This window comes from Enhydra lutris, unplaced genomic scaffold, assembly GCF_002288905.1.
Source record: "Enhydra lutris kenyoni isolate GAN:26980312 unplaced genomic scaffold, ASM228890v2 scaffoldscaffold18, whole genome shotgun sequence".
Classification (NCBI taxonomy): domain Eukaryota; kingdom Metazoa; phylum Chordata; class Mammalia; order Carnivora; family Mustelidae; genus Enhydra; species Enhydra lutris.
This window is the reverse complement of record NW_019154102.1, coordinates 1,213,585-1,240,697: the sequence shown is the minus strand read 5'-3', so window position 1 is coordinate 1,240,697 and position 27,113 is coordinate 1,213,585. Positions and strand designations below refer to the sequence as shown.

Genomic DNA, 27,113 nt, shown 5'->3' with positions numbered 1-27,113 from the left:
CAGAGAGTAAGGGCACAAGCTTCTCTGACTCTATAAGTGGCTGTTTTGGGACATGTTTGGACTGCCTTTCTCTGTAGCTCTACAAATCAGCAGGACTGTTAGGACAACTGGTCTACCTAAAAATGGCCTCCAAAGTGTCCTCCCTGACTCTAGGTGACCCTCTCTGTTGCCACAGATTGCTAGCTTCATAGATTAGGTGGAAATAGGAAAACACCTGAATCCTTGGGCTCCACCCTCCTTTCCCACACTCTGCTTCACTGCTTCTGATTTTCAATCACCCTCCTCAACACTCTCCCATGTGTGTGCACCTCTTCTCTTACTCTAAATGGCTTCCCTGCTCCCCACCATCTGGACAAATACTTCACAACACTAACTCTTTTTCCTCTTCCTCAGCTATCTTTTTTAAGACCGTTAGCATTTTAAAAATCTGGACCACTATTGGTATTTATTTTCTTTATCTTTTAAGTGGGCATTTTATTTATTTGTACTTAAGCCTATAAACCAACAAGCCAAACTGGTACTATTATCATGATAAATTAAAATACAAAACATAAAAAAAAAATACAAAACATCTTCCTACAAATACTAGAATATTGAACAAATTAAGAATTGTAGTAAAACAACACAAAGGGCAGAGGAAATCGACAAAGCACAGTATAACTTAACCCTTCTTGGTAACAACTGAGGTTATTAACAAGTAAAGCCTTACAATCTCAGAAAATGCAAATCATCCTTCAGCACACATCTTTGTATTTTTACTTCCTATTCTTGAGGTTAGATTCTAGAGCCTAGAGATATCCAAATTAGCATTATATCTAGTTATCTATAGCCAGAAACATCTTTTGTCATGTTGCCCATAGCAGCCAATGCTACTGAAACTCCTTTTATCAGACTCCAATAATACCCCCTCATTCGACACAACCAGTACAATGAGAAACAATATCAAAGCAGAGATACAGGACCCTACAAAACAAAGCTTAGGGGAACTAATACAGCCACTGCCCAAACTGAGATTGAATAATATACTCATCATCACATATCTTCAGGCTGTATGTTCATAGAGTAATTTGGGAATAAATGCATTATTTGCTGGATACTTCAGTTAGTGGTTTGCAGCGTTACACTGTGGCTTTCCCCAGCAGTTTCTGAGATGGACTCCAAACCACTGACAGGATTTTGCTGGAACTGGATCCAGGGCTACACAGATTCCTCTCCACAACTGTGGAGCTGATTGTTCCAGGCTTGGTTATTTCAGGTGTGGGGACAGCAGGTCTGACTGTTCCAGGAACGGTTGCTCCAATTGGGGTTATACCAGGTCTGGTCTTCCATATTGGATGGTTTCCAGAAGGGTTCATCAGCTATCCCTGGTGACAGGAAGAGAAGCCTGGATGTTCTGTAGCTGTTGAGTTGTCCTGAGTCACACTGTTGCTATTCTCTGGCCAGTTGCTGTTCTTACACTTCATTCTCTGGTTCTGGAACCAGGTCTTAACCTGCTTATAGTTAAGGTTCAGAATGTTGGAATGTTCTTGCATCTCTAGGAGACTGAGGTATTTCTGTCTCTGAAATCTCTCACTGAGTACATGTAGCTGGGTCTGAGGGAGGGCAGTTCTGATCTTCTGTTTCTTCCCTGGTCCGTATCGTCCTTCTTCACTGTGCTCTCCTCTACAGAAGTGGGTCTTAGTTTTACTCTGGGACTGGTGGAAGAATCGGAGCTGTCCTGAAAAGCAGATCCATAGAAGAAGAAAGAGGAGAGATGGTCTCCATGTGGGGTGTCTCAGCAGAAGACATTTGCAAAGATGCATAATGTTCTTCAGGCCCATAAATCTCAGGTACTGGACAAGAGTCCCTAAAATTGGATGCTCTGGGACCAGGTGGGCATTGGGGCTGAGCTGGACCCACACTCATGATGCTGAATTGTGGGTGGAGGGGGGGAGAGCAAAATTGTAAGAAAGGTTCATCTATGTGGAAGAGCTTAGAGAAATATGAATATCTCCAGATGTTTATGTGTTGCTGAATCGAGCACTGAAGATCTCCAGATATAAGAGTATCAGAAAGATAGGTGAGGGTTGCCTGGGTGGCTCAGTCAGTTGAGTGTTTGATTCTTTTTTTTTTTTTAAGATTTTATTTATTTATTTGAGAGACAGAGAGAATGAGAGAGAGTGAGCATGAGAGGGGGAAGGTCAGAGCAGGAAGCCCGCTGTGGGACTGGATCATGGGACTCCAGGATCATGACATGAGCTGAAGACAGTCACTCAGCCAACGAGACATCCAGCCACCTGAGTGTCTGACTCTTGATCTCAGCTCAGGTCTTGATCTCAAGGTCATGAGTTTAAGCCCCATGTTGGGTTCCATGTTGGGCATGGAGACTACTTAAAAAAAAAAAAAAAAAAAAAAACTGGGGGGCCTGGGGGGCCCAGGGGGTTAAAGCCTCTGCCTTCGGCTCAGGTCATGATTCAGGGTCCTTGAGATCGAGCCCCGCGTCGGGCTCTCTGCTCAGTGGGGAGCCTGCTTCCTCCTCTCTCTCTGCCTGACTCTCTGCCTACTTGTGACCCCTGTCTGTCAAATAAAAAAATAAAATCTTAAAAAAAAAAAAGTATCAAAAATATGAGATAGCAAGAGCTAACCAGCCCAATCCAGCAAAAGGTCAGCATTTATTTTCTTTATATTGTTATTACACCATGTTTTAAGACATGTGCCCTCAACTAAACTGCAAAACTTAAAGACAAGAACCATATCTCATTCAGCCGTTCACACTCAGTGATGGCTGGGAATACACACACATCTGGGAAAGCTCCAGAGGCGCCTGCAGCACCTGGGGAGGGGGGGCTTGGGAAGCAGTCCATCACCAGAAGGAAAGTAGTCTCACCACACTCCTGCAAACACAGAGCATTTCTTTACTTTTCTCATTGCATTTCTCCAAGTTAAACTTTGTCTTGGATGGGTTTCCAGTTTTGCCCTTCCCCCCACCCAGGTGTCTTCCTCTCCTCTCCTTCCTCTACTGTCCTCCCCAGGTTCCCACACTTTCCCCTCCACACCACTCTTGGTTCTATTACAGAGGTTCATCCTCATGGGGCCAGCACTCCATTCCATGAGCTCAGGGGAGTCTTTAGCTTGTCAGATTCTTCAGAGCAGAGCACATACAGGGCAATCTATTTTTTCTTTTATTTAAGAAAAGATTTGCTAACGTTGACTGCATCCCAAAACATAACTTTAGTGCTTGTCAGGCTACCAAGTCTCTGTCTCTTTACTTTTGCTTGCCAAGAACTCCCCCTCTCCACCAATGGGACAGAAAAAAAAAAAAAAAATCCTGACTTGCCATATACATAGTACATATATTTATGTAACCCTGCATTTCAAGAAAGAAGATTGCTATTCACTATGTCCTTTCCAAGCCAATCCATTAGCAGGACCCACATTTCTCCACTTATTTTTCATCTCTTGTCTGGATGCCCAGAAAAGCCTCCCAGCTCATCTCCCTACTTCCATTCTTACCCAACTACAATCTTTTCTCCACACAGCACCAGAGCGATTTTTTTTTTAAAGTAGGCTCAATGCAGGGCTTGAATTCCTGACCCTGAGATCAAGACCCAAGCTAAGATCAAGAGTGGGACACTTAGGGACACCTGAGTGGCTCAGTTAGTTAAGCATCTGCCTTTGGCTCAGGTCATGACCCCAGGGCCCTGGGATTGGGCCCCATGTCAGGCTCCCTGCTCAGCAGGAAACCTGCTTCTCCCTTTCCCCTGTGCTCTTGCTATCTCTCTGTCTCTTTCTCTCTCTCTCTCAAACAAATAAATAAAAATCTAAAAAAAAAAAAAAAAAAAGGAGTTGGATACCTAATTGTCTTAACTGAATCACCCAGGCACCCCTAGAGTGATCTTTTAAAACATACCACTCTTCTTAAAATCCTCATGATTCCCCAGAGCACGTAGAACAAAATTCAGACTCTTTACCATGTTAGTAAGCCTTTACATGATCTTGTTCCTGTGACCTCCCCACTTCATGTAACAGTTATCCATTGCTGCATAACAAAACACCCCCAAACTTGGTGACTTAAAACAGTAATGCTTTATTATTTCTCACAATTCTGTAGGTTTCTCTGCCAGTCTCTCCTAAGACCACTCCTATAGCTGCAGTCATCTTGACAGAGCAGTGGTGGACAGAGGGTCCAAATGCCTCATTTGCTTAACAGGCAGTTGGTGTTGGCTGTTGACTGGGCTCCTCAGTTCTTTTCTTTGTGGCTGCTTAGTGAGCTTCTCTGCAGCACAGAGAGGTTCCAGGAGAGTGATGGCAAAATCTCAAGGTTCCTTAAGGTCCCCGCTCTGGAATTTGTATGTTACATCTGTCATATGCTATTGATCAAAGCAAATCGGGGCCCCTGGGTGACTCAGACATTTGAGCATCCACCTTGTGATTTTGCTCAGGTCATGATCTCATGGGTTGTGGGATCAAGCCCCACATCAGGCTCCACATTCTGCAGGGAGTCTGGTTGAGATTCTCTTTCCCTCTCGTTCTGCCCATATGTGCACTTGCACTTTCTCTCAAACAAATAAATCAATCTTAAAAAAAAAAAAAAGTTAAACATAACCTGAATAAGGCCCTTTAGGTTACATAATGACTAGGTCTCTTATTTTCTCTGTTACTAATTATTATGAAAATGAGTTAAATTTCATTAGTAGTTCACTAAATCAGTAGGAAATATTCCATAAATGTTAGTAACTATTATCATTATAATTATTACTCTTTTTTAAAAAAGATGTATTTAGTTATTTTAGAAAGAGAGCATGCACACATGTAAGTGGTAGGGGACAGAGAGAGAGAGACGGAGAGAGACAGAGAATCCTCTGGCAGACTCCGAGCTCAGCAGGAAGCCCAATGCAGGGCTTGATCTCAGAAGCCTGAGATCATGATCTGACTGGAAACCAAGAGTTGGCCGCTTAACCCACCGAGCAGCCCTGGTGACCCAACAAATATTACTCTCTAGCTCACAGTCTCTCTAGGTCCATTGACATGTCAGTGTTCCTCTATATTATGTGTCTTTTACTTCAAGCAAAGTGAGGGAATTCTTACATTTGAGTAATCCTTGATTGGGACAGCTTTTCTTGTTGGAGTCTTTTTTAAAAAGTTTCTAACAATCAATAAACCAAACTAAAAATTTTCACAAGCAGACTGAAGACATATAGTTAAGTGTTTTTCCTGCCTGTCCTCTACAACCATGAGAGAAAGTTGTGGAAGAAAGGTTCCTTTTTGCAGAATCCCACGTGATATATGTGGAAGGTTGATAGAATTTTTAAAAAAATCAACATTTTGCAATTCCTTACAAAAATTCAAGGCAAAGTTCATTTGATACCATTAGATGAAGGGTTGCTGGGGGGAAGTTTACACAGGGGGGTTCAGGGGGTCCCCACCGCCGGATTTACTGATCCATCTCAGTGTCTGAATGAAGAGAGAGCTAACTGTGTCATGCAGGTACTCCCAGTGAGAGGTGGGATGGAGTACACAACATCACTTCTGAAGCATCCTTGCCCACATATTTAAACTGAATCACACTCGGGTTTTAAATCAGACTTCTAGTTTATAGGCAACCCAGGGGTAAGAGGGACAAGTTAGGGGACACCTCAGGGAAGCTGTTGGCCATATGCAGAATGCCGACCACCCAACAACTGGAAAGTGATAAAGAGGGTGTGCTCAGGAGAAGACATGTAGGGTTTTCTTACAAAGTTAAACATACACATGCATTGTGACAAGTTATTCTGCTCTGGGGTATTTACCCAAGAGAAATGAAAACACATGTCCACAAAAAGACTCATACAAAAATATTCATAGCAGCTTTTTCCCCAGGAGCCCAGATTGGAAACTATTCCAATGTCCAGCAACAGGAATGTGCACAAGCAGATTGTGGTACATGCGGATGATGGAATATAACTCATAGTAAAAAAAAACATGCAACAGCAGGGATGAACCCCCAAAATATGCTGAGGACAAGTAGCTGCATACAACAAGGAACAGGCAAAAACCATCCACGGTGAGAGAAGTCAGAGCAGTGGCTGGGGGCGAAGGGAGAGTTGTCTGTGAAGGCACAGGAGGAAAGTTTCTGAGGTGAGGGAAACATTCTCTATCATGATAAGGATGTAGGCTGCCAGGTGTATGCATTTATCCAGACTCTTTGAACTATGTGCTTAATACTTGTACATTTCCTTCTACATAAGGAGAAGTTAAGTAGGAGGGAACGAGGGAGGGAAATTGAGAGAGAGAAAGAAGAGAGGGACAAAGAGAGAGAGAGAGAGAGAGAACCAAACAACAAACGTGATGTGTGCACTTCTTAGATTCACAAACAACTGCAAAAAGTTTTATATTTAAGGAAAGTTGAATGTGGACTACATGAGCATGTCGATGACTCCAAGGGATTATGAATTTTTAGATGTAAAAATGGCAAGTGGTCATGTAAGAAAATGCCCAGTTTTCAGAAACACATACTGAGGGACGCCTGGGTGGCTCTGTCGGTTAGACGGCTGCCTTCAGCTCAGGTCATGATCCCAAGGTCCTGGGATCGAGTCCCGCATCAGGCTCCCTGCTCAGTGGGGAGCCTGCTTCTCCCTCTGCCTGCTACTCCCCCTGCTTCTCCTCTCTCTCTTTCTCTCTGACAAATAAAATCTTAGGGAAAAAAAAAAGAAATGCATACTGAAATATTTATGGTAATGTAACATGATGTCAGGGCTATAATATCTAAGGGGGAAAAGCAACTAAAAACATTTAATGGGTCATAAAAAGTGAGCATGACAAAATCATGACAGCTCTGGAACCTGGGTAATGACTATATGGGGATTTACTATTCTATTTTTTGGTATATTTGAATTTTTTTGTAATAAAAAAATGGAATTGTTCTAAGTCAACAGAGAATATAATACCCACAATATAAAAGCCATAAAGTATATGGAAGTTTGCAAAATTATATTCTCTTTCCTTATCAGACCAGAGATCAATTTTCCCTGTTTTCTGCCTTGGCAGATTTTTTGCTTTGATTAAAATTCACACCTTCCGAGATCACAATTATGAATGGATTATATTAATCACATTTATTTCATATTTTAATCAATAAATAGTTACTGAGAAATAACAGTAATGTGCTTTACATACAGAGAATGTTCCAAAAGCAGCACCTACGCCCAGTTATTCTCCTATCCAGGGAAGGAGTCACTTTGGGGAAGGAGTCTTCCTGCCTGGCAGAATCGCATCTTACCACCAGGAGGCGCATCCTCACCGAATTTGCTTTAGAAAAGATAACATCAGATCAACATTGTCTGAGGAGCTGGTTACCAGTCTCTTGGCGCGCCCACGACCAGAGTTTGTAATTGTTTAGGCATGTCTCTGGTGACTTCATCCCACTACACTTGAGTCTTTTTGAGGAAACAATTAGCCTGTTTGAACAGAACAGGTAAGGCAAATTAGTAACTGGAAAATTACTAAGTGGTTCTACAGGACGTGTTAGGACATCCTGTACTCCCTTGAGGCTGAGAGTTAGGGTGTGGACCCTGCTTCCTCATTTGATGGCTGGGAAAGGAGACAAGTCACCCCTCTCCCCACAGCGCAGCCCCTTCGTTGTCCTTGGGAGGCTGGGCAGTGAGAACAGAAGTGGAGCTGGCCTTGGTGGACAGGGGCTTCACTGGGACAGACAAGCCTTCCTCCCCACCCCTCCCTGTCCCTGGCTCCTTTCCTCTCAGCTCTGAGGCCACCGAAACGCAGCCTTCAGAACTCTGGGTGGGGAAGACCCCAGGCTGGCAACTGCCTGAAACTGCCGTGTGCTCTAGAAACCCTGGGAGCCGATTCTCCTGGACCTTGGTTCTGTGTGGCCATTTGCTGAGACACCAGTGGGTTCTAGGCCTCTTCACTTACATCTGGAATTTTAAAAAGAGACAAAAGTGAAACCCCAAACTCAGAGAAAAAGAGATGAGATTTGTGGTTAACCCAGGAAGGGGGTGTGGGGGTGGTCTTTGGAGAAGGTGGTCAAAAGAAGGTGGTCAAAAGACACAAACTTGCAGTCATAAGATCAATAAGTACCAAGGATATAATGTGTGACTCCATGATTTTGGCGATGTTGTTGTGTATGTTGGACAGTTGTTAAAAGTGTAAATCCTAAGAGTTCTCATCACTAGAAAAAACATTCAAACCTTTTTTTTTTTTTGCCTCTATATGAGATAATAAATTTTAACTAATTGTGGTGATCATTTCATAGTATATGTAAGTCAACTCATTATGCTGTACATCTTTAACTTACTGCTTGCTGTGTCTTAAGTATATCTCAATAAAACGGAAAGAAAAGGAAGACCCGAGGAAAGTGGCACCAGAGTGAAGAAACTTCCTGAGGCCCCCAGATCACACCACAGAGGCAGCTGTCTTCTCTCCCTGTACCTGAAGCTGACCCTGGCCTGGGATCAAAGTTCAGAGGTCTGAAAGGTGAGAGAAACAGCCGAGAAGAGGGAGGGTGTGAGAAGTGTAATAGAAAGAAATAATAACCAGTTTGCTCAGAGCTCAGAAGAGAGAAGACTCCCTTCTGCCCCCCACACTCAGGGCTGCTTCCCTCCCCACCCCTCCCCACCCCCAGCCCCACCTCACCAAGGATCACTCCCCATCCTTCCCTGCCTCAGGCTTTCCCAGCAGCGCCATCATGAGGGGGCCTCCAGAGGAGAAGACCAACCTGTGTGAGAATCATATTCTGCTTACCATTCACATGTACATTCATGCATTCACTTAACAGCTAGCAATGGGGGTCATGCGAGGTGGAGGTGTTAGGGGTGTCTTTGAAGAGCCCAGACAGCTGTCCGGTGGGGGAGGCAGTCATAAGAAAATCATCATGATGCTGCAGAAGAACTTCAGGAGCTGCAAGCATAACATAGAGGACAAGAATCAGGACCTTTTGTGGATGGAAAGGAGGAAAGTGCCAAGTTTCAGGAAGGTTTATTGCAGAGGAGGTAAGCATTTGGAGATTCAATCAGCCAGTCTGCCAGTCCGCCAGGAAATCCTTTCTGAGTGCCTTCTGGGTGCCAGGCACAGGATCACATCAGTGAAGAAAACAGTCCAAAATCCCTGCCCTCATGGAGATGGCATTCTATTGGGGGGGAGGGTGCAGCGGAGGTATAGACTGTAAATAATAAACATAAGAACAAGTAAATTCTAGAACAGTTAGAATGTTGTGGGGGAAATAGGACAGCTCATGTGGAGGTTAAAAGTCATATTGAAGAAGTCAGGGAAGCCTCATTGAGGAGGTGACATTTGAGCAAGGACTTCTAGAAAGAGAAGGAATACACGGCCACTAGGGTGCCGGCCTGTGTGAGGGAGGGCAGGGAGGCCAGTGAGGCTGGAGCAAAGCAGGAGGCAAGGTCAGACTGCAGAGGCTTTGCAGGCAATCACGACAACTGTGGCTCTTAACCCTGAGAGAAATAGGTGACCATCGGAGCAGTGGTGTGCTGGCAGATTGGGTCTAAAAAAAAAAAAAAGCCCCGTTCTTTAAGCATTTGCCAGTTCCTTTGGTATAAATACTCCCACCATGGCCAATTCCAAGCTACCAACACAACACAACTGAGCAGGGAGGGAGGGCATGTGCGGGAATGCCTCTTGGTGACTGGGACAAGCCATTGCACCTACTCTTGCTTTGGGCAGTTTGAAGCAAAGGTGTGACATGATCTGACATGCATTTTAAGAAGGTCACTCTAGCTGCTGTGTTGAGAGGAGGCAATGTTGAGAGGAGCTGCTGTGTTGAGAGGTGAGAGGGCAAGGACAGAAGCCAAGGGGCCATTCAGGAAGTTAGCGACCTGATCATGGTGAAGGCTGGTCTCAGAGATTAGCGGTAGTGGAGACAGCAAGACCTAGACAGATTCTGGCAGTATTCAGAAGTCCATTGAAATCCACCTGGATTTCATGGCAGACTGGCTAGGGGGTATGAGAGAAAGAAAGTAAGACAGGATGGCTCTGAGGTTATGTGGAAGATTTGGGGGAGAATGTGAGGAAAGGCATTCTAGGCAGAGGGAATAGCATGTGAAAGCCATGTATTTGGGAAAGAGAAGCAAGGTCATGTGGCTATGAGGGCAGAGGCAGCAAACAGGGCTGGAAAAGAGGTTCCTGGCCAGGAGTACCACAGAGAGGAGCCAGGACCCAGGCTGTGACAGTGGAGAGCCACTAATAGGGTTTTAGCAGAGAAGTACATGATTAGGTTCATAAATTAAAAAACAACTAGAGAAGCTGGAGGCAGTGAGACCAGTTAGGAAGCTATATCACTGGTCTAGGAGAGACAGAGAGAGTCTCGTCAGGACAGTAGCGGTGAAGCTAGAGAGAAGAAGAGGGGAGTCTGAGGGTCATAGCACTGGTTCCAAAGCCAACCTTGAATGTACATGGATCACAGAACACGGTGGGCACTCTGTCCATGTTTGCTCAATAACTAATCAGCTGACTGATGTGAGTCTTATCCTTATAATCTTCTCCCCTCCCCCCACTTATTTCCCAAGTTAAATGTCTTTTCCAAAGGACAAATACATTCGTTACATAAGAATGTAGTTCAAATGTTCATGCCCCTGTGAAGGATCTGGAAGTGTTCTCACTCTCAGTCTGGGGGTGTTTGCATGGCTGTGCCCATAGAAAGGTTCTTCAAGCTGTACAATGCACATTTGTGCACCTCCCTGGAAGCCTGAATATACCTATTGATGAGCCATATTGATTCACTTTACCATGTAAATGACAGAGCTTGGAGCCCTCCCTTAGACCAAGCCCTCACTTCCAGGCAGGAGAAGAAGCCAATAGTATTCCACTAGGACAGACAGAGGAAAGGGGAGTAGACAGAACACAACAACCGATAAACTTGACCCACTACTTTGCTGTTGAAAATCCATGTGGCTGGGGTTATCTGTAACATCTTAACCTTTCAAATGAAGTAACGCCTTGAAATGTATGTGATGGGAGCAGAAGGAACCCGGTACTGGTGACTGGCCCACAACACATGACTCAAGGAGCCCAAATTGGTCTCTTACCAAAGTGATGCAGGACCATCCCAAGACACCATTTTTATAACACCATAAACCTCTGTCATTGGCCTCATAGTCCACCTCAGCCAGAGAAAGCAGATTTCTTTTGCCCTTCACATTGGTTCCCACCCCACAAGTGGCTTCTCTTCTCCTCCAAGGCCAGAGAATACATGTACCTCTTCCACAAAGCCGTTCTGCACAGCACTTGTAGCCACAGAACCATAAACTGTTCTAGATGGATCATGAAGTCTGAACCCCACCCATGCTGCAAAATCCAGCCGTTACTTATTCAAGTGCCATCTTGGATTGTTGTTCCTACTTACGAGGGTCGTGTCCCCAGTTAGCCTGGAAGTGTGAGTTCAGGAGCTAACCTAGCCAGGGCTGGATTCTTGAGGGCCCTAAGGAATATTTACTCATCTCTGATAATGACCCACACCCTGAAAAGCAAAAAATAGATGACTACCTCTTGTGCTCACACTCTGAAGAGAATATCCATCCATCTCCACTAATTGGACTGTCTATAAAAGAACCAGAAGAGAGAACATGTGTGCGTCACACACGCTCTTGTGCCTATATGTAGCTGTGTCTGTCTTGAGGGTAGAAACATATTAATAACTATCACTTATTAGATACCTGTTGGGCACCAGTAACTTGATATTCTCATTGAATCCTCACAACAGTCCAGTGAGGAAAATGTTATTTTGGATTCTCTGATTAATAAATGCATTACAGGTTAGTTGTGGAAATGACATGAGACTTTCTGATTCATTTTCTCTTTATAGATGTTGAATGATTTTTATAGCTAGGCCATATTTTTTTACACTTCACCAGTTTTTTTTTTAATTTTATTTAATTAATCTCTATACCCAGTGTAGGGCTGGCACTCACAACCCCAAGATCAAGAGTCACACGCTCTTCCAACTGAGCCAGTGAGGCACTCCTATACTTTATCCCTTTTATGAGATTATACTGTCTGTAATTCAGACTCAGTTACATGTGATGACCAAGCTTAATAAGAAAAATACTGACACATTTCTGCATTTAAACTCTTGTAATGAATGGTAATATTATTCAAGAATAACTTGAGACCACATGATTTTACCAAAATGTTATAATTTTATAAAATCATTTGGTCACTTGTATAATTGTTAGATCATGAAAAATAAAATTTAAGCAAAAAGCAAAACAATAAAAATAATAATGTCTGTTACAAACGGGTATTCAGCATGCTTCAGTAACTTGCCCTCAACTTTCCCCCAAGAATAGAAGTTATTAAATGCCTCAGTTGCTGCACTGATACTCAGGGAAGTAAAGAGACTCACCCAGGGTCACACAAGCACAGTCTCTTGACTCTCTTTGTCTACCACTGTGGGACAGAAGAAGTCATGCAAGCAATACAGCCATCTCTGTCCTCAGAGGACATCTCTGTCCTCAGGATGGGTGTCCTCTGTCCTTCGGCCTGGGCTGCTTGCTGCTCAGGTTGGAAATCCCCAGGAAACACAGTCATCACACACCAGCATGAAGCCAGGAGCAAAATGAGGATGAATCTTTCAAAAGGAAATGCTATTCCAGAGTTCACACTGAGGGTATTGCTGACTGAACCTCGTTTCCTTTCCAGACCTGAGCATATTTCGTAACAAAGGGTTTTCTAAGAATGAAGATTCCAAAAAGTAGCTAGAAAAGAAGTCTGACAGTCATGGGATGGTCATCTGGTGAATACCTCACTTACCACATCCTCAGAAACATCCACCAGTGTTTGGTTTCTGTTGTCCTGGCAACAGCCCCCTTAAGCCTGTGCCCATTAGGGCATGTCTGATAGAAGACCCAGCCAAGGGCTGGGTCAGGAGGTTAGACCAAGATATCTCCCAGCCTGAAGTAAAAGTAGGTTGAGATTTATCTGGGGAGAAGGTAAAGGTTTAATTCCCCACAGACACAAAAGGATTGTTCATTTTTGTCTGTTTCACACCCCTCCGTACTGCTATGGGCAGGTGTGGGGAAGGAAATGGGGAGGGGTAAGGGGGGGGTGCCCGGGTGTCGAGGAAGCAGGCATAGCCCCCTGCACAGTTGGCACAGTTCTACCCACAGAGAAGACATTCAATCCACATGTGGGGATCAGATGGAATGGAGTGACAGGATTTTAAGGGGGATTTTCATTTCCTCAGTTGTTTTACAGCTGAGGAAACAGACACAGAGAGGTTAAGTCACTTGCCCAAGGTCACAAAGCAGCCTAATCACAGCCTAATCACCAGTCCTAGAGGTCCTGACTGTTATCTGCTTTAGCAATCTTCCCAGGAAGACCCTATTCACCCACCAGTTTGCACAGGGCTCTCTGTCCCCCGGCTTTGTTCGGGCCAGGCTCCATAGGAGACACTGCTGCTTTGTGTCACCCTCCTTGGCACAAGACGAAATCAGGTGGTCCCCATTCTTCCTGTTCCACTCTGCCAAATCTAACTGCACACACTTCCTGTGCACAAAGCCAGCTCGCCAATTATCTGCTCCAATTAAGGAGTGTGAGATGTGGTTAATTCAGTCGCTCTGGAGGGGTGACTGAGGTGAAAGATGGGCTGGCCATGCTGGCTACAGGTCTTCTCAGTGGTCCTGGCCGTGCTGTTTCCCCTGGCACCCTTCCCCTACCCGCAGATGGCCGCTGTCGTTTCTTTACCTCCCCTCTCTCTCCTTTCTCAGTCCCTGGAGTTCCAGAACTGTGTCTTACTCTCCCTCCCCCTCTGTCAACACAGAGTTCTGTCCTAATTCTGTGTCCTCTGAAAAACTAATGTGTACAGAGTTGTCGGTGGTGGATCATGGATTAACACTCTGCTCTCCCGGAGATGATTAGCTCTCAAACGGCATTGCTCATGATGTGTCTTCTGCTCTTATGCCTAAAGCCAGGCTTGCCACAGATAAATGTAAAACAAAACAAAACGAAACAAAAAACACCTTTTTTGCTTGACGGGCAGACCCCAAAAATTCACTCTACTGCCAGTTCTTTCTGCCTCTTCACACTAAAGCAAAGAAGGCAGATGGAGGCTGAGTGTATATGGGTCCCATTAGTTTGGACGACAGGCACTGTCAAGACCAATGCCCTCCTCCCTGCTTAATGGGACACACTTTATGATCCTGATGTGGAATAAAACATAATATAACCTACCTGTACCTACTTTCTCAAAAATAAAATCAGCACCTTGACGAGAAAGATTCGAAGAAGAAATAAAAGGGTGGTAATTTGTAATAAAGTAATACGTATTTCAACTTGGAACTGCTTGGGCCCAACCGTAACGGAAGATAAAACAAAGGAGCCGGTGCTGTAATTATTCATAAACTTAAATCAATATAGTGTGTTGCACTGCATACAACTAGTGTTGCCATTGGTGACATAATTTTTCAAATAGTGAGCAAATCTTTGTAGAGTTCCAAAAAAGAGTAAAAAAAAATTTTTTTTTGGAGATTTTTGCCTACCCTTTTGAGAGAGAAAGAGAACATGAACCAGGGAGAAGCAGACTCCCTGGGCTCAAGCAGGGAGCCTGACGTGGGGCTCAGTCCCAGGAACCTGAGATCATGACATGAGCTGAAGGCAGACGCTTAACCAACTGAGCAACCCAGGAGCCCCCCAAATTTTTGTTTTACATGGCAATCACATTCCTGGGAAATTAGGTGTGTCTGAAGCCATGCAAAAAACACATTCAATTTATTCGTAAAATATAATTATGTTGAAGGCACAGGTCATTATAAACATTTCACTGTTGTTTTAAATCTACATGAATATCTGGGACAAGAAATCTCAGACTCCTGTCAACTAAATACAAGCAGTGCCATATATTGTGGCAACAAAAAATATACCTCCCCTCGCCAAAATTTGCAAAATACTCCTGGGGGTACTACTGGGCCCTTCACCCCATAGGTCATCATTCCCTTAGCAATTACCTTTAGCCTGTAGTAACAGAGTCCTTAAGTGACAGTAGTTAAACAAATAGGGGTTTGTTTCTCTCTCAAGTAAACTAAAGCTGAAAGCAGGCAGTGTTGGGCTGCTTTGATCAAGTCTCCTATTCTTTCTGCTTTACATCCCTAATATTGATTTTCAACCTCAAGTTCATGGCTGCAAAGTGGCTGCTGGAGCTCCAGCTATTGTGTCTGTGATCTGGGTATGAAGAAGAAAGAAGAAAGGAAGTCAGGAAGATGGATAAATCTCCTTTAGGAATGTTTCTAGAAGTCCCATCCAACAACTCCCTTTTTATCCATCCTCAAAGCAGGCCTGGAAATATAATTTTTTAGTTAGATGCTTTGCTGTCTCTAATAATAATATTGGGTTCTATGGTAAAGAAGCAGGAGTGAACAGACATTGGGTAGACAGTCAACAGCACCTGCCGTACTGTTTCTCTCACCCACCAACAATATCCAGGGAACCTGCCAAAACCCCAAAGGCAGATTCAACACACAGATCCAACACACAGATCCTAAGAGAAGCTTTCAACATTTTGAGTTCTTTGGCTCAAGGTCTCAAGCTTCTGATGGCTTCCATTCTTGTCTGCCATTTCACCAAGGGAGCACAGTGAAGACTCATGACAATGAGCAGTTCTTTTTTTTTGTTTGTTTAAGATATTTATTTATTTATTTATTTATTCATTCATTTATTTTTTAAAGATTTTATTTATTTATTTGACACAGAGAGAGATCACAAGTAGGCAGAGAGACAGTCAGAGAGAGAGGAGGAAGCAGGCTCCCTGCTGAGCAGAGAGCCCGATGCGGGCCTCGATCCCAGGACCCTGGGACCATGACCTGAGCTGAAGGCAGAGGCTTTAACCCACTGAGCCACCCAGGCGCCCAAGATTTTTATTTATTTGACAGAGATCACGAGTAGGCAGATAGAGAGAGGAGGAAGCAGGCTCTCCTGGGAGCAGAGAGCCCGATGCAGGGCTTGATCCCAGGACCCTGGGACCATGACCTGAGATGAAGGCAGAGGCTTTAACCCATTGAGCCACCCAGGTGCTCCACAATGATCGGTTCTGACTAGATGCTTTTACTGAGCAAATTTGGGGACAGCAGAACAATCTGAGAAGGGGCTCAAGACCCCAAATCTGCCAGAGCTTCTAGTGTGAGAGCTCAAGATGACAGTGGTTTAGTTTCTCACATTTGATATTCATCATTCAAATGTATGTATGTGTGTTTGCTTTTCAGAGTTTGTGCCAACCCCTCTGGAATTTTCCTAGAAGAGTTTTGTTCCATCTTACAAACATGTATTGCATCTACAGCCTTTCTCCTGCTGCATGCCAGGGATGCAAGTTGAAGCCAACAACGGTTCTTCCCTGGAAAGCTGATAGCCTGGACATGGGGAACGGTGGGAGGAGAGCGAGGGATGGCAGCCACAGGCCACTGCACTCCAAAGTGGTTAGTGCAGTGCCATACTTAGGTGCTCAATAAATAGTGACATTTTGACCTGTCATCTTTGTGATGCTTGGAGATGAATCCATGCTCTTCCAAGCTGACAGGGCTCAGGAGTTACTCTCCACACTTCTATTACCAAATGTTCTATTTTTCCTTCCATTTCACTCAGCCAACTATGCCCTAGAATAAGTTCTTGAAATATGTTTTTATTTTCAACCTTGCAGAAAACCTTCTTGCGTTGAAGCCATGCCAAAACTCTTGGAACTGGGAAATATCTAGAGATATGCAAAGATAAAAAAAAAATAATCATCTCTGTACTTGAAAATTCCTAGTTCTTCCTTAGCCTCAAAATCCCTCCAGAGGACAATTTGGCAGGAATTTTCAGTTTTGATGAAACGTTTATACCCTTTGACCCTGCAATTCTTCTTCTAAGAATTTATACCAAGAAAATTATTAAGGACATACACAAAGGTACAAAACAAGGGTATTTTTAGAGGCTGATTTATAACCATGAAAGCACCTAGATGTGGCTGTTTGCAATGTTTTCTAACCAATAATAAAAGATCAGTGACTACAGTACATCCCATACAATAACACAGCATCCATTTGAAATTATTCATTTAACAATTATGTATCAATTACTTACTATATGCTGGGCCCTGTTGTAAATAGAAGGATACATTACTGCATAAACAGACAGCATGGATCTCACATTCTGACTGTGCACTTTAATTGTATTTATTGACATGAAAATACATTTAGGATATATCATTAAATGAAAAAAGGCTGGTTACAAAATCATTAATAATGATGATAATAGTCAATAACACACTAAGGCACTTAGTAGATAACACACTAAGGCACTTAGGAGCTTTACATACATTAGTCATTTTATTGATATAAGAATCTAATATGATCCAATGCTTGTTTAAAAATAATTTTTATATTCATTACCATTTTGTTGACCAACACAGGCACAAGTGCAATAATAAAGCAACTGTTTTCTTCTCCCACATTTCTGTGAAACCCGATCTGCGGATTTGTCCTTCTGGGGACCGTGGATGAAATCTCAGGCAGTTCTCAGTATTTCCGGTCTCTTGCAGTCAGGTAGGCAGTCTTACTTTGAGAATTAAAACATCCAGTCCAGTCTGAACTTCTCTCTACTCGAAGGGAGTCTTCTCCTTCAGGCTGAACTGCTCTGAGCTCAGAATCATGGAAGGGTTTCTTCTCAGAGCTGCTCCTCTTCCCTTTGCCTTTGACCCCTCCACAGTGCGGGGTGGGGGTAGGGAGGTAGAGCCTGGGGGAGATTGGGGGAAGGGCAGCCTTCAATAGCAGGCAGAGTCCTGGACCATCATTGGCTCCTGTGGTTGGCCACACAGACCTTTGCAGCCTCTTTTATCTGACAGGTGTTTTTGCAGGCTGCTCCCAAGATTTTCTGTGGACAATGTTGTCCCTCTCATAGCTGGAAGCTTCCCGTGCTTTTCTCAGCCCATGTGGTCTCCAGCATTCTTCCTTATGCTGACTTTCTCCTTTGGGTCCTCCTTTCTCCTTTGGGTCCTCCCACTCAGGAGTCCTGCAGTGTGGTTCCCCTTTCCAGCAACCCAGGCCAGCTCCCTCCTCAGAGTCCTACAGCCTCTGGTAAAGGTTACACATCTTTGCCCTTCACTGAGGAGGGCAGTCCTTCTTTCTACTTGTTGTTGGGCAGACTGAGGCACAGCTACAGTCTCTTACCTGTGGGCATCTCTTGGCAAAAGGCAGGCACCAGTCCCCAAACTCGAGGAGGCACACATTCTCCCTGCTCTCTGACCCTCAAGGGTCCCTCACTTGCCTTGGGGTTAGGGACTGCCCTCCTCTCCCGCTGGGAAGTGGCATGGGATCCAGCCCATCAACAACGTTCTTGGCAGAATTTTCTCTCACTGCTCTTCAGACCTCACTGTGAGACTAGAGAGGGGATTGCTCCAAGCTGGCAGAGCCCGTTTCATAATCTCTCAGTTTACCCTGTGTCAGTTGAATAGAAGTCATAACACCTTAATTAGGATATTTGGGACATGGGGTCCTTGGCTACTTATTGTAGTATAATCGACTTTTAGGGCTTCAGACAGAAGTGTGCACAAGGAGCCCCATTTTAACCTCCCGTGACATTCCTGCAGACGTGCACATGTCTGAAGGTTTCACAGCAAAACCGTATCCGTTATCTTCAGGTCATAGGGTTGTTTTCCTCTTTTGTGCTTATCAGTACTTTGTCTGTACCAGCACTGAACACATTTTAAAAGAAAAACTCTTCTTAAAAGGAAAATATTCTTCCATGTGTGAAACAAAACAAAACAACCTAGACACAGATACCACACCCTTCACAAAAATAAACTCAAAATGGGTCACAGGTCTAAATGTGAAACACAAAACTGTAAAACTCCTAGAAGAAAACACAGGAGAGGATGTGGGTAGCCTTGGGGACTGTGATGACTTTTGGATACAACCCCAAAGCCATGATCAGTGAAAGAAATAACTGACAAGCTGGACTTCACTAAAATGAACACCGTCTGCTCTGCAAAAGACGACTTCAAGAGAATGAGAAGACCAGCCACAGAGAGAGAGAAAACAATGGCAAAAGACACCCCTGATAAAGGACTATTATCCAAAATACACAGAAAATTCTTAAAACTCAGTAATAAAACAACTGATTAAAAAAATGGGCCAAAGACCTTAAGAGATACCTCATCTAAGAAGGTAGCAAAGAAGTATATGAAAAGATTCTCAACATCATAGGTCATCAGGAAATGCAAATTATTATTTTTTAAAGAGAACAGCAATTCACTTTTTAAAAAGATTTTATTTATTTATTTGAGAACAAGAGAGAGAGCACGAGCAGGGGAGAGGAGAAGCAAGTTCCCTGCAGAGCCTGGAGACCCACATGGGGCTCAATCCCAGGACCCAGGGATCATGACCTGCGGCTAAGGCAGCTGCTTAACCAACTGAGCCACCCAGGCACCCCAGGAAATGCAAATTAAATCACAGTAATACCAGCAGTCTTGGGCAAATGCCAGTGTGGATCTAGGGGCACCACCCTCTTCCGTGGTGGAGGCTGTTGCAGCCACCCTGGCCCACGTGGCCATGTGGTGGCTGCTGGCTTGTGCCAGGGCACCATTCCTATGAGCACCGCTGTCTGATCTGGGGGCAGCCCTGCCCACCAGCACTGTCCTAACACCGCTGTTCCTGCTGCCAACTTTTGAGGATGCTTCCATTCCTCAAAAGCCCATGCTTAGATTTGTTGAAAGGGCACCACCGTGCCGAAAGGAAGACGAGAACCTCAATACTTGAGTGCCATTGGCAACCTTCTGCTAAAGCTCCTGAGTTCACAGAAGGCAGTTTTGCCATCTTGGCACTGGGTGGTGGTTACCTCCACAGGGGACAGTTTGAAAGGCTGCACCTGACAGTTCACCACTCTCTGGACACCGAGAACGTGTTTGCCTGATAGAGAGTACCAGTACCTTTCAAGTTCATCACCTGCAAGGGTGTGGGGCAGCCCATGGTAGGGAGGCCAACGTGCCATTGGTCACTGCATGGCTCCCATGAAGGAAGGCTGGCAGTCTTACAGTAGAGATGGGTGGGGATGGTGAACTCAGAGATAACAATGTTTCCTCATCAAGCTTGTTGGCCTGCCTGGCAAGGGCCATGAACCATGAGACTCTAGAGAAGCTGCAAAAAGATTAAGAGAAATAAAAACAGAACGACCAAACCCCTGGACCTTTGTTTGAGTGGAGAGCCACTGCCAATACGCTGGGGATACAGAAATTCCCGAGCCCATATGACTTGACCCAGAAGAGGCAGGACAGGGGCAAGCCCTGGATGTCTACACATGGGTAGTGAGAACGTGAGAAATACATGTAAAGAGGCTACTGAGAAAGAATCTACCTTTTTCTTCCCCTTGCCCTACCCTTAAAGTCTGCGGGTAGCTCTAGAAATCTAACCAAGGTGGTGGTTCAGTGGGTTAAAGCCTCTGCCTTCAGCTCGGGTCATGATCCCAGGGTTCTGGGATGGAAACCCCATTGGGTTCTGCACTCAAAAGGGAGTCTGCTTGAGGATTCTCTCCCTCTCTCTCCCTGCTTCTTCCCCAGCTCTCTCTCTCTCTCTCAATCAAATAAATAAATTGTAAAAAAAAAAAAAAATCAATGTTACTGGGGGTCAGTGTGGAATAAAGGGATTATTAAGCAGACCACAGAGGATTTGGGGACAGTGAAGATACTCTGCATGATACTATCATGATGGATACATATCGTTATAAATTTGTCCAACCCTAGAGAATGTACAACTCCAAGAATGATAATATAAACTACATATTTTGGGTGATTATGACCTGTTAGTGTAAACTCATCAGTTCTCACAAATGTCCCACTCTGGGGGAATGTTGATGATAGGGGAAGCATGTGTAGGGACAGAGGTATGTGGGAAGTCTCTGGCCCTTCCTCTCTATTTTGCTGTTAACCTAAAACTGCTCTAAAAAATATTCTTCCAGAAAAAAAATGTTAATGTTCACACATTTATTTTCTATATTCTTCTCTTTTTAAAAAAAGATCGTATTTATTCATTTGCCAGAGGGAGAGAGAGAGAACATACAAGTAGGCAGAGTAGGAGGCAGAGGGAGAGGAAAAATCAGACTTCTGGCTGAGCAGGGAGCCCAGTGCGGGGCTTGATCCCAGGACACTGGGATCATGACCTGAGCCAAAAGCAGATGCTTAACCATCTGAGCCACCCAGGGACCCCTTTCTGTTTTCTTCTTGAGTGAGTTTCAGTAATTCATGTCTCTCTAGGGAAGTTTCCATTTCATCTGGGTTAACTAATTTATTGGCATACTGTTGTTCAAGTATTTCCTTATAATTCTTTTCATTTCTGTAAAGTTGGTAATAATGTTCCTATTTTATTCCTGATTTCAATAATTTGTGTCTTTTCTCTTTCTTTCTTCTCTTGGCCAGTCAAGCTATAAGTTTGTCTATTTTTTTTTTTTTTGATCTTTTCAAAGAAACAATGTTCCATTTGTTACATTTTTCTATTGGATTTCTACATTATTTCCACTCATATCTTTATGATTTCATCTTCTGCTTCTGTTGGGCTTAGTTCCTTTTTTTTTCTTACTTTCTTAAAGTGAAAGTTTAGGTAATTGATTTGAGATCTTCCTTCTTATCTAATATAGGCATTTAGCTATAAATTTCCCCTTTGGGGGCGCCTGGGTGGCTCAGTTATTAAGTGTCTGTCTTTGCCTCATGTCATGATCCCAGGGTCCAGGGATCGAGCCCTGCATGGGACTCCCTGATCAGTGGGAAGCCTGCTTCTCCCTCTCCCATTCCCCCTGCTTCTATTCCCTCTATCACTGTGTCTCTCTCTGTCCACAAAATAAATAAAACCTTTAAAAAAAAAAAAAAAAAAACCATAGCTTTGGGCCCTGGGTGGCTCAGTGTAAAGATTAAGTCTCTGCCTTCAGCTCAGGTCATGATCTCAGGGGCCTGGGATCGAGCCTCACCTTGGGCTCTGCTCAGCAGGGAGCCTGCTTCATCCCCTCTCTCTGCCTGCCTCTCTGCCTAGTTGTGATCTGTCTCTCTCTGTGTGTCAAATAAATAAATATAATCTTTAAAATAAATAAATAAATAAATTTCCCCTTTGGCAGTCCTACCCTGTCACGATATTTGGGTTGTCCAGGTTCCCCTTGGGATTGGTTTGAACATTGAGTGTTGGTTCACACCAAACCAAGTTAGACAATTTGTCAGTTGTTTTCCACATAATACTTTCTTTTGGCTATCCAAGGGTGAAAAGTTTCATTAGGTATTTTATAAGTAATCTCAACACTCTACAGCTATACAAAGAACATCACATTCAGACTCATTCGGTACACCAATTCACAACAGTTAAGTGCAAACAGGGGGGCACATGGACCAGGAAATGGGCCACTACATCACACTATGATAGTGCCGTGTCCACAGGCTAAGGAAGCACATGACAGGGACATGTACATAGAGTTCTGGGGTCAGAGAGGAAATAAAATCTCCTGAGATATGACTGTTACTTGGAAGTCAGCCCCTGGAAGAGGCCAGGGCTGTGCAACACCCTCCCATGTGCCACAAAAAGCATCATCCAGAGAACAAAGCTCCGTTCAGCAACTGGACTTGTCTAAGAAATATACAGGCCATTTGAGGAGGAGCAGGATGGCAGAGGAGTAGATCTAAATATCATCCGGTCCCAGGAGTTCAGCTAGATAGTTATCAAACCATTCTGAACACTTAAAAACTGAAAAGGAGACAGAAGAGAAGAAGAGCAGCAATTCTAGGAACAGAAAAATCAACCAGTTTCCAGAAGGTAGGACATGCAAAGTAGTGAATCTGAAGCAATTTACGGGAAGAGAGACCACGGGGGAGGTCTCCTTCCTATCTCTTGTTCCTGGCAAGTAATAGAGCAGCAGAGCACAAAATTGGAACTTTTAGCAGTCTGCTCCACTGAGGTACGTCACTCCAGAGGCTAAGTGGGGGGAGTGGAGCCCTCATGGGGACAGTGTGGCCTCAGGACCCATGGGGTCCCAGAAAGACCAGGGTTGTTGAGTGTGGCAGAGCTCCCAGGTATTGGAAGAGGGAAGCCACCTGCAGAGACAGAGCAGAGCAGTGGGCTCTCAGCTCAGGGTTACCTTAAACTGTGATATAAGGCACAGTCAGGACACTGCACTTTGAGCAGGGTCGCCACAAGTAGCAGATCTGGGGAGACTCACCTTCCTCCTTGGGGAGGAGTGGTGTAGGAGTATGTAGTAGGAATCTGCTGGGCTTGGAGACTCCAAACGGGCCATGCAGCAGGGATAGAAATGCTCGGCCACAGGCTGGGTAAGCACGGAGTGTGGCTGCAGGCGAAGAAGACAGGAGGGATTAACTGCTTTTCTCTGATGGCTCTCTGAACACTGGGGCACTGAACACTCCATTCCTACAGAGCCGGAGATGGGGAGGCCACCATTTTCACTTCCATCCACAAAGCTCTACGGAAAGCGTTCAGGGAACAAAACTCCCAAGACCGAAACTGCACAGATTACTTAGACTTGCCCCAGGCAAAGGCAGTGCAATTCCGCCTTGGGCAAAGACAACTGAGAATCTCACAAACAGGCCCCTGCCCCGGAAGATCAGCAGGAACATCCAGCCAAGACCAAGTTCACCAATCAGTGAGAATTGCAGAACTCCAAAGCTAGGGGAAAGCAACACATAGAATTCATGGCTTTTTTCCCATAATCCTTTAGTCTTTCAAAGTTAAATTTTTTTAATTTTTTTTCTTATTCCATTTTTAAAATTTTTCCTTTCCTATTTTGACATTTTTAAACTATTTCATCTTATCAATACCTTTTTAAAAAATCTTTTAAATTTTCCATTTTTATAGTCATATTTTATTCCTTCAGTGTATTTAACCTTATTTTTTTTTTTTTTTTTTTGGTATACATATAGGGTTGTTTTTTTTGTCTGTAAAATTTTGGATACAGGGGTGCCTGAGTGTCTCAGTCATTGAGTGTCTGCCTTTGGCTCAGGTCATCTTCCTGGGGTCCTGGGATTGAGCCCTGCATCAGACTTCCTGCTCCACGGGAAGTCTGCTTCTCCTTCTCCCACTCCCACTGCTTGTGCTCCCTCTCTCACGGTGTCTTTTTCTGTCAAATAAATAAATAAAATCTTTAAAAAAATAAATGAATAAATAAATAATAAAACTATTTTTTAAAAAATTTTGGGATACAATTTCTTCTAATAGATCAAAATATACCCTAAATCTAGCACATGGCTTTGTTCTAGTCTCCAGCCTGATCACATTCTTTCCTCTCTTTTTTTTTTTCAACCAACTTCTTATCAATTCCTTTTTTAAGAATCTTTTTAAGTTTCATCTTTACAGTCATACTTCATCCCTTCATCGTGTTTACCCTTATTTTTGTATATATGTAAGTTTTTCTTTCTTTAAAATTTTGGGAGGTAGTTTCTTCTAACAGACGAAAATACATCCAAAGTCAAGTGTGTGGCTCTGTTCTATTCACCAATCTAATATATATATATATTTTTTTTTCTTTCCTTTTTTGTCCCTTATCTTCTCCCCCTGGTTTTGGGTCTCTTCTGATTTGGGTAGTATATATTCTTCTGGGATCATTGCTACCCTTTTAGTATTTTGTTCTCTCATTCATCTACTTTTATCTGGGTAAAATGACAAGGTAGAAAAACTCACCACAAAAAAGAAGAAGAAGAAGAAAGAAAGAAAAAAAAAAAAAGAACGAGAGGCAGTATCAACAGCTAGGGACCTAATCAATATGGACATTAGTAATATGCCAGAACTAGAGTTCAGAATGACAATTATCGGGGCACCTAGGTGGCTCAGAGGGTTAAAGCCTCTGCTTTCAGCTCAGGTCATGATCCCAGGGTCCTGGGATAGAGCCCTGCATAGGGCTCTCTGCTCAGCAGAGAGCCTGCTTCCCTTCTTCTCTCTCTGCCTGCCTCTCTGCCTACTTGTGATCTCTGTCAAATAAATAAATGAAATCTTAAAAAAATTCAGAATGACGATTATCAAGGTTCTAGCTGGGCTTGAAAAAAGCATGGAAGATATTAGAGAATCCCTTTCTGGAGAAATAAAATCCTTTTCTGGAGAACTAAAAGAACTAAAATCTAACCTCATTGAAATAAAAAAAAATGCTATTAATGAGGTTCAATTAAAAAATGGAGGCTCTTACTACTAGCATAAATGAGGCAGAAGAGAGAATTAGTGATATAGAAGACCAAATGATGGAGAATAAAGAAGCTGAGAAAAAGAGAGACAACTACTGGACCACGAGGGGAGAATTCAAGAGATAAGTGATACCATAAGATGAAACGATATTAGAATAATTGGGATCCCAGAAGAAGAAGAAAGAGAGAGGGGGGGCAGAAGATATATTGGAGCAAATTATAGCAGAGAATTTCCTTAATTTGGCAAAGGGAACAAGCATCAAAATCCAGGAGGCACAGAGAATCCCCCTCAAAAATCAGTAAAAATAGGTCCACACTCTGTCATCTAATAGAAAAACTTACAAGTCTCAGTGACAAAGAGAAAATCCTGAAAGCAGTTTGGAACAAGAGATTTATAACCTACAAGAGGTCTGTAACATATACTTCTATCCACAGAGACCTGGCAGGCCATAAAGGACTGGCATGATATATTCACAGCACCAAACGAGAAAAATATACAGCCAAGAATACTATATCCAGCTAGGCTGTCATTGAAAATAGAAGGAGAGATAAAAACCTTCCAAGACAAACAAAAATTAAAAGAATTTGCAAACACCAAACCAGCCCTACAGGAAATGTCAAAAGGGGTCCTCTAAGCAAAGAGAGAGCCTCAAAGTAACAGACCTGAAAAGAACAGAGACAATATATGGTAACAGTCACCTTACAGGCAAAAAAAAAAAGGCAGCAAATTCATATCTTTGAATAGTTACCCTGAATGTAAATGGGCTAAAAATCCCCAGTCAGAAGACACACAGTATCAGAATGGATTAAAAACAAAACAAAAACAAACAAACAAACAAAACAAGACCCATTGATATGCTGTCTGCAAGAAACTCATTTTAGACCCAAAGATAACTCCAAATTTAACGTGAGGGGGTGGAAAACAATTTCCCATGCTAATGGACATCAAAAGAAAGCTGGGATCGCAATCCTTATATCAGATAAATTAGATTTTAAGCAAAAGACCATTGTAAGAGATGAGGAAGGACACTATATCATACTTAAAGAGTCTGTCCAACAAGAAGATCTAACAATTTTAAATATCTATGCCCATAACATGGGAGCAGCCAATATATAAACCAATTTATAGCAAAATGAAAGAAACACATCAACTATAATACAATAATAGTAGGGGACTTTAACACCCCCACCCCCCTGAAATGGGCAGATCATGTAAGCAAAAGATCAATAAGGGAATAAAGGCTTTAAATGACTGGACCAGATGGACATCACAGATATATTTAGAACATTCCATCCCAAAGCAACAGAATACACATTCTTCTCTAGTGCACATAGAACATTTTCCAGAATAGATTACATCCTCGGTCACAAATTAGGTCTCAACTGGTACCAAAAGATTGGGATCATTCCATACATATTTTCAGACCACAATGGTCTGAAGCTAGAACTCAATCACAAGAGAAAGTTGGAAAGAACTCAAATCATGGAGGCTAAAGAGCATCCTATTAAAGAGTGGATGGGTCAGCCAGGAAATTAAAGAACTAAAAAAATTCATGGAAACAAATGAAAATGAAAGCACAACTGTTCAAAATCGTTGGGACACAGCAAAGACGGTACTGAGAGAAAAGCATATAGCAATATAAGACTTTCTCAAGAAACAAGACAGGTCTCAAGTATACAACCTAACCCTACACCTAAAGGAGCTGGAAAAAGAACAGCAAAAAAAGCCTAAACCCAGCAGGAGAAGAGAAATAATTAAGATGAGAGCAGAAATCAATGAAATAGAAACCAAAAGAACAGTAAAAATCAGAAAAAATCAATGAAACTCGGAGCTGGTCCTTAGAAAGAATTAATAAAGACTTATCAAAAAGAAAAGAGAAAAGACCCAAATTAATAAAAATCATGAATCAAAGAGGAGAGATCACAAACAACACCAAAGAAATACAAACAATGATAAGAGCATATTATGAGCAACCACACACTAGCAAATTTGACAATCCTGAAGAAATGG

At 43.2% G+C, this 27,113-nt stretch overlaps 2 pseudogenes; one reads left to right on the top strand and one right to left on the bottom strand.

Moving 5' to 3' along the window:
• Positions 1-1,032: 1,032 nt before the first annotated feature.
• Positions 1,033-1,905, bottom strand: LOC111147899 (annotated as a pseudogene).
• A 6,853-nt stretch (positions 1,906-8,758) lies between these two features.
• LOC111147909 lies at positions 8,759-20,252 on the top strand (annotated as a pseudogene).
• The last annotated feature ends 6,861 nt before the right edge of the window (positions 20,253-27,113 follow it).